This window comes from Sus scrofa, chromosome 1 (assembly GCF_000003025.6).
Source record: "Sus scrofa isolate TJ Tabasco breed Duroc chromosome 1, Sscrofa11.1, whole genome shotgun sequence".
Lineage (NCBI taxonomy): Eukaryota > Metazoa > Chordata > Mammalia > Artiodactyla > Suidae > Sus > Sus scrofa.
The window spans coordinates 26015256-26023922 of NC_010443.5; positions in this window are offsets into that span (position 1 = coordinate 26015256).

Genomic DNA, 8667 nt, shown 5'->3' on the forward strand with positions numbered 1-8667 from the left:
ACAGCAATACCAAATCTGAGTGGCGTTTGTGACCTACACCACTGCTCATGGCAACGCCGGATCCTTAACCCACTGAGCAGGGCTGGGGATGGAACCCGCATCCTCATGGATGCTAGTCGGGTTCGTTTCTGCTGAGCCACAATGGGAACTCCAGTACAGCCTTGGTTTCTGTGTATTATTTTATGATGATTACTCATTTACTATAAATACTGTTAATTCATTAACTTTGAACTCACAACAAACAACACTGTAACTTATACCTTAATACATTTTATAGAACATATATCTGAAAGGCACATCACAGCGTTCTTGCACTTAGGAGCACCAGGCAGCACTTTAGCACTATGCTTGGCGGGGTCAGGGGCATTTAAAAGAGAAAAATCAGAGAGTTCCTGTAGTGGGCTCAGTGGTAACGAATCTAACTAGTATCCATGAGGACATGGGTTTGATCCCTGGCCCGGCTCAGTGGGTTAAGGATCCAGTGTTGCCATGAGCTGAGGTGTAGGTCACAGATGCCACTGGGATCTGGCGTTGCTGTGGCTGTGGTGTAAGCCAGAAGCTGTAGCTCCGATTCAACCCCTAGTATGGGAACTTCCATGTGCTCCAGGTGCAGACTTAAAAAGACTAAATAAGTAAATAAATGAGCAAAATCACCAACAAAAACACAAAAATGTGGCACGAAATAAACTGTGGAAAGGACACTCATTTACTATATGAGACCTGAAACTCGAAGGCAGAGCTTAGCCTTGTGTGACCTCCACGGAGAATGAGCAGCTCAGCTTTTTTGCCATTCTACACATGCACACACGCACACACATGTCCACGTGCAATCAAGAAAGTACTGTATTGATTTGGGAGTTAAAAATATAGATCAGCAAGTAGGTGAATTTGCAAATATGGAATCTATGAATAATGAGGACTGACTGTAAATGCTTCCTGCACTGTTACAGAAGACACTTCCACCCATATTTCATTGACCAAAGCAAGTCATTGGGCCTTAACTGATTTTAAGAGGGTGTGAAGATGCAATCACACACTGTTCCCAAAGAATTCAAATACTTGAGAGAACTGCTAATGCCGATCGCTGATATCATGTAGTCATTGGTTGATTATTCCATACTTGTGGGAGATTTTATTTCCCAAAGGTAATTTCAACATTATCTCCCATCCAATATGCTGTTCTTATAATGTGATTTTGACATCTCCCATTGAGAAACGAAGTTCCCTGCTCTCTTTCCCTGAACCTGGGCCCACTGTGACTTCTCAGGCTAGGTCATTAAAGACTTCGCTGAGTTCTAAGGACACTTACTCTTAGAAATCCAACAGCCATGCTGAAGGGAAGCCCAAGCAGCTCCATAGAGAGCTACATATAGGGTCCTAGCTGATAGCTGACATCAACCACCACACATGCGACTGACCAAGGATGCAGATGACTCTAGCCCCCTGCCATTGAGTCACTTCCAGACATCCTCCATTCTTCCAAGCTGAGGCCCCAGATATCATAGAGAATACACAAGTGTTACCCACGGAAACTGTGAGCATAATAAAATTTTTTGTGCCATGCAGTTGGAGGTATATTTGTTTTTTCAGGAAAAATAACTGAAACAGTTTATTTACATATATATATAATATATATTTCTGTATTATAATTATTTAAATATGCACATATATATAATCTATGCATAGCGTGGTAGTAGGTGTTACGGAAATGTATAAAATTTGGTCCTAGTTTTCGCATATTTTACAGTTAGGTCATGGTTTACTCTGAGGCCATTCTTGTACCCACAATGTAATTAAACATTTGACATTTTTATAGTTACCACTATCTCAAATATGATAACTGTAAAACGGGTAGCAACTTAGTATTCTAGCGGAAAATGTAATCTTTTATTTTGCCTGATTTCTCCTTTAGTTTTGGTGAGAATTTTAATACTCATCCATTATTTAGACACAAAACAACCCATGAAGCCCCGTTTACATTAAACACTTTGCCCAGTGCCTGACACATAATTGCTTGATAAATGTTGAATGAACACCAGCCAGAATTTATCAGACACGTAGATTGTGATTGAGTGTTTTTAGAAGCACCTGTGAACCACCTTTCTCATGGGCCACAGAAAATGAAGATAACATTTATTAAATGTGGGGCTGAGGAAAAAGCCAAGGTCTAAAGCTGAGAATGTCTTTAAAAATTAAAGCATCAGTTCTCATCAATGTGAGGCTGATATAACTTCTGAGACTGTGATGAGTGTTTATAAAAACAAAGAGGGATATCCAGAGTGATTTTAAAAGGTTCATGCTTTGAAGCAAAAGTAGACAACCAAATACACCGCACTGGGTAGCTCATGTTCTCAAAAAGCTCTTAAAAGAAACTAAATCTTTGATGTAGCTAAGAGGAAATGTTTCTAATAGATCACTTAATGAAGGACCATTTTCTAAAAACTAAGGACAGCTAGGATGTTCCCTTAAACCCTTGTGTATGGGATTTTTGATGTTGCCATAAATCATTACATTATTTTTTAAGACAAATAAAAGAATTGGTAGGAATTGGACTCCTAGCCCTGATGACTTTTAAGAACAGAGGTGCTACAATGTTTCAGTGCTCCCACTCTGAGAAGAGGAGCTGCTCTGCCCCAATCATGAACATAGACCTGTGAGCCAGTCAGTTCTCAGCCTGTCAGTAGACCCTGCATACGGTCTCCCAGGCAGTTCCTTACCTGAGCTGTTTGGGTCTGAATGTTCAGAATAAGTCTCAAGCATGGAAGAGGTCAGTGGCAGATTTAGAACTGACTCCAAGGGAGTTTCCACTGTGGCTCAGTGGGTTAAGGACCTGGCTTGTCTCTGCGGAATTTGCGGGTTCGATCCCTGGCCTGGAGCAGTGGGTTAAGGATCTGGCGTTGCTACAGCTGTGGCAGGGAAAAAAAATGATTGACTCCAAGATGAAGGAAAAGTTTAGCAGTAAGTCCTGGCACATATCATCTTCTAGATTAGTGCTTCTCAAACTATCTGTGATGAGGGACCCTCTTCCTTAAAAAAAAAAAAAAAAATGGGGTTCCCGTCATGGCGCAGCAGAAACAAAGCCAACTAGTATCCATGAAGATGCAAGTTCGATCCCTGGCCTCGCTCAGTGGGTCTGGGATCTAGCGTGCTGTAGGTTGTAGACATGGCTTGGATCCTGCGTTGCTGTGCCTGCGTAGACCAGCAGCTACAGCTCTGATTCAACCCCTACCCTGGGAACTTCCCTATGCTGCAGGTGCAACTCCCTGTCAAACAAAGAAAAAAAACTAGTTCGTCATAAACCAGTATGTAATTTTACTGCCCAAGACTCTATTTAGCTCACTATATGCTTCTTAACCCACAAATTCAACAATAATTTAATTAGTCTATACCATGTTCAGTGAGATGAGTTCACTGATCATGTACGCGGATTTTGTAAAAATGCTGCATTCCTATGATATTTCTAAACGCTGTCAAATTTCTCTATTTATCTTATCTCAGACTGGCAACAAACAGTTCGTGAGCCAGTACCATTTCATGAACCATGCTTTGAAGAATATTTATTTAGATGAACTTCCCAATCTTCCATCCAATCGGAATCTCTTTTAGGGTCTCACACCCATTCTGCCTTGCCTGGCCCTGGGGTGGATGCTTCTGGTCCCTGGCTTGTATTTCTACTTAACAAAGATTATTTGCAAATTACATTATTTTATGCATTTTTACTATATATTTGTAAATTTATATTTATATAAATATAGGTTTATATTAATATAAATTCATATTTAAATATATATAATTTTTGTTTTAGTTTGGTTTTTATTATTTATTTACTTAATGTTTAGAAATATGGAGTTTGTTTTTCCAGGTTCATGTTGATTGCACAAATGGAATATCATTTGCTGAGTTGACATTAGCTTCTCTGGACCTGAGAACATAAAGGATGAGGTAGAGACAGGTTGGACTCCACTCATGCTGCATTCACAGCTAGAATTCTGTTGGACCTGCCTTTGTAGTACAGGATGCTCAAAGCAATGCCGCAGTACACAGTTCATTCTACTTGTGAGAGTGTTAGTGTAGAAATATTTTTTTTTAAATATCAGTGAACAGGAAGTGGACATCCATTTCTGGGCCTGTGATTGTTTCAGTCCCGCCATAGTCACAAGTTCTGCAGCCTATGTTCTTCAACATATAAAGCCACCCCCTCAGGTCAAAAGCAGGAGCTTCCTTCAAGGATTAAGAGTCTGGCTTTCCACCCCAACTCTCCCACTTTCTGGTGACCTGGGGCACATGATTCAGCATTTTTGAATCTATTTCTTCATTTGTACAAATGGATGATATCCACCTCGTATAATTTTGAGGATTCCAAGAGTAATGCCTTGGAGTTCCCGTCGTGGCGCAGTGGTTAACGAATCCGACTAGGAACCATGAGGTTGCGGGTTCGATCCCTGCCCTTGCTCAGTGGGTTAACGATCCGGCGTTGCCGTGAGCTGTGGTGTAGGTTGCAGACGCAGCTCGGATCCCGCGTTGCTGTGGCTCTGGCGTAGGCCGGTGGCTACAGCTCCGATTCGACCCCTGGTCTGGGAACCTCCATATGCTGCGGGAGCGGCCCAAGAAATAGCAAAAAGACAAAACAAACAAAAAAACCAAGAGTAATGCCTGGTTATCTCTTACCCTAGGGCTCTGCATGTTGTATCTGGCTAAACATGCAGGATGTTATTTGGTCTTTAGTGAATAAAAACTCTGGACCATTTCTTTAAGAACCAAAATTGGTCCTTTGAACTCACCTGGTCCCCTGTGCATGGAACACACATGTGTTGTGTGCTTGTACTTTCTGCCTATAAGAGAAAACTTATTGAGTTCACTTGGTTGTTATGTGACATTAACTAAATGGAAGGAGAGAGGGAGGCAGGTGTGGCTAGAACCACTGGACATGTGTAGGGGAGGAGAGAGAGAACCAGTTTGTCTTTCCTCTGAAAAAAATTCAGATTTCTTTTGTTTCCTTGCCTGAATTTGGCTAGCACTGAGATGGGCTTGTCTCCCTCTCAGGTCTGCATTATGACTGCGGTGGCCCCAGGCACTTTTGCCTTGGTGAGGCCCTTCCTCTGTAGAGAAATACAACTATTATGTTTTATGACTCTGTTGGTATAAATATGAGTATCATCTCTGACCCCCTAAAGTTAATTTTTTCAAGTCTGATTTTAAAAGAAATGAAAATGTTTTTGTGGGCCCCTAAGAATAATGTGAGCTCCGGGCATGGTGTCTGGTGAGGCTGATGGACAGGTGGGCCCTGATGTCTTCGTTTCCCTACAAGAGAGTGTGCACATGTGATGTGTTGTGTGGGATGATAAATACAGAAAGGAGTGGACTTTACTCGGCCCTTATGGCAGACGTGTGTTTCAATATTGGACCCAACCAACAACCCTCTGAAGCAGGTCTTATTAATGTGGTAAAGGAGTAAATAATGGATAATTTAAAACCAAGAAATATTTAGAACCAAATATTCTTCAGAATACTTAACTTTTGCCTCATCTTGTTCAGAATCCAAATGGAGAAGATGAATGCTAATATTGGCTCCTCAGAACATCCAACTATGTGTATTGTCTGAAAACTTTGGGGTATTAGAGACAAGGATATGTTTTTACTCCATATTGCAAGGTCTTGCACTGCACTGAGTATACAGTGGGATTTAAAATTTTGCTGATGCCTATCATGCTTTATTCTAATACTGGAAGGGTGAAAGAATACTGAGGATTATCTGGAGTAATTCAAGAAAAACTTCACCTCTTGATATGCACTTAACATGTTTTTAAAAACAGTCTCTGGGAGTTCCCTTGTAGTGAAGTAGCTTAAGGATCCAGTGTTGTCACTGCTGCGGTTCAGGTTACTGCAGTGGCGTAGGCTCAGTCTCTGACCCAGGAATTTCCACATGCCAAGGGAATAGCCAAAAACAAACAAACCCTCTACATATGTAACTGTATATATAGTATTTACATATACATAAATAAAACAAATGCATACTATGTGTGTATAGACATGTATGTGTTAGATGTATATACTATAGTGCATGAATCACTTATTTTTTATTAAAATTAAAGTATAGTTGATTTATAATGTTGAGTTGATTTCTGCTGCACAGCAAAGTGACCCAGTCTTACATATATATACATTCTTTTTCTCATATTATCTTCCATAATGTTCTGTCCCAAGAGATTGGATAGAGTTCCCTGTGCTATACAGTAGAACCTCATTGCTTATCTATTCTGAATGTAATAGGTTGCAGCTACTAACCCCAAACTCCCAATCCATCCCACTCCCTCCCACCTTCCCCTTGGCAACAACAAGTCTGTAATGAATCACTTCTTGCTATGAAAATATTTAGAAAATAATTTTTTACATAACCTATTATTTCCTTTCCCTTTAAAAAAAACTTTACTTTTTAGAGCAGTTTTAGGGTCACAGCAATGTTGAGCAGCAAGTACAGAGAGTTTCTATTTCCACTCTCTTTAAAGGTAAACTTTCCTGCTATCAACACACCATGTCAGAATGGTACATTTGTTACAATCAATGAAGCTAATCAATGAACTCACTGATTTCCTGTTTTCATTTGCATTTATTTGTTCCCTACTTTTTTATAATTTCATCTGCTGGCTTTGGATTTGAATTGCTCTTCTTTTTCTTTTTCTTTTTTTGAGTATCAATTATTTTTTATTAAAGTATAGTTGAATGCTCTTCTAGTTTTGTAAGGTGGAAACTTAGATTATTGATTTTCTTCTTTTCTAACGTATGCATTCAACACTATAAATTTTTCTCTAAGCTTTGTTTTTTCTTCATCTACGACTTTTGATAAGTTGTCTTTTCCTTTTAATATAGTTTAAAATATTTTCAACTTTATATTGAGATTTCATCTTGACCCATGTGTTATTTAGAAGTGTGCTGTTTAAGCTCCAAGTATTGGGGGATATTCAAGCTATTTTTCTGTTACTGATTTTTGGTTTAATTCCACTGTGGTCTTGAGAGCAAACATTGTGTGACTTCTATTATCTTAAATATGTTACTGTATATTTTGTGGCCAAGAATGCAGTCTATCTTGGTGATTGTCCCACATGAGTTTGAAAAAAAATGTATATTCTGCTCTTGTTGGATGAAGCGGTCTGTAGAAGTCTACTCTAGCCAGTTGATTAATGATGCTGTTCAATTCAACTATGTTCTTACTGATTTTTCTTCTTTCTCGATCTGTCTGTTTCTGATAGAGGGATATTTTAGTGTCCAACTGTTAATAGTAGATTCAGCAGTTTCTCTTGTAGTTCATTCAGTTTTTGCCTCACATATGTTGACGTTTGGTTGTTAGGTATATGTACATTATGGATTATTATATCTTCTTGGAGAATTGACCACTTTATTATTATGTAATGCTCCTCTATATCTATGATAACTTTTATTGCTCTGAAGTCTGCTCTAAAATTAGTAGAGTTACTCCTGAATTTTTTTGACTGGTGTTAGCATGGCATATCTTTCTCCATGCCTTTATTTTTAATTTACGTATGTCTTTATTTATATATGCATGCATTTGGTCACACCTACAGCATGTGGATGTTCCTGGGCCAGGGATTGAACCCATGCTAGAGCTATGACCTAAGTCACAGAAGTGACAATGCTGGATCCTTAGCCCACTGAGCCCCTAGGGAATTGCATGTATTCATGGGTTTTTTTAAATGTATTTTTATTTTTTCTGTTATAGTTGATTTACAGGGTTCTGTCAATTTCAGCTGTACAGCAAAATGACCTAGTCATTCATGTATATACACACACACACTTTCTTTTTCTCACATTATCCTCCATCATGTTCCATCACAAGTGACTAGATATAGCTCCCTATGCTATAGAGCAGGATCTCATTGTTTATATACTCCAAATGCAATAGTTTGCATCTACTAACCCCAAACTCCCAATCCATCCCACTCCCTCCCCCTCCCCCTTGACACCCACAAGTCTGTTCTCCAAGTCCATGAGTTTGTTTCTTTACCATAGAAATGTTCATTTGCGCCATATATTAGATTTCAAATACAAGTGATAGCATATGGTATTTGTCTTTTTCTTTCTGATTAACTTCACTTAGTATGAGAGTCTCTAGTTCCATCCATATTGCTGCAGATCGAATTATTTTGTTCTGTTTTTATGGCTGAGTAGTATTCCATTTTGTATATATACCACATCTTCTTAATCCATTCATCTGTTGTATTTATGTTTTTAGCGGGTTTCTTGTAGACAAAATGTAATTGGGTCTTTTTTTAAAATCCACTCTGACAATATGTCTTTTATTTGGTGTATTTAGACCACTAAAGTTTTAGATGATTATTGATTTGTTGATTAAATCTATATAATTTTTTTTCTGTCTTCTATTCATTGCCCTTGTTCTTTTTTTCTCTTTTTGTCTTCCACCCTTTTCCTGCCTTTGTGGTTTAATTAAGCATTTATAGCATTTCATTTTCTCTTGTTTCTTATCATATCCATTATACTTTTTTTTTTTTAACTTTTAAAAGTGGTTTCCCTAGCATTTGCACCATACATTTACAATTAATCTAAGTTCCCTTTCAAAAACACTATACTTATTCATGGGTAGTTCAAGTACCTTACAATAATAAAATAGTCTTAATTTTTCCCTCCTCCCTT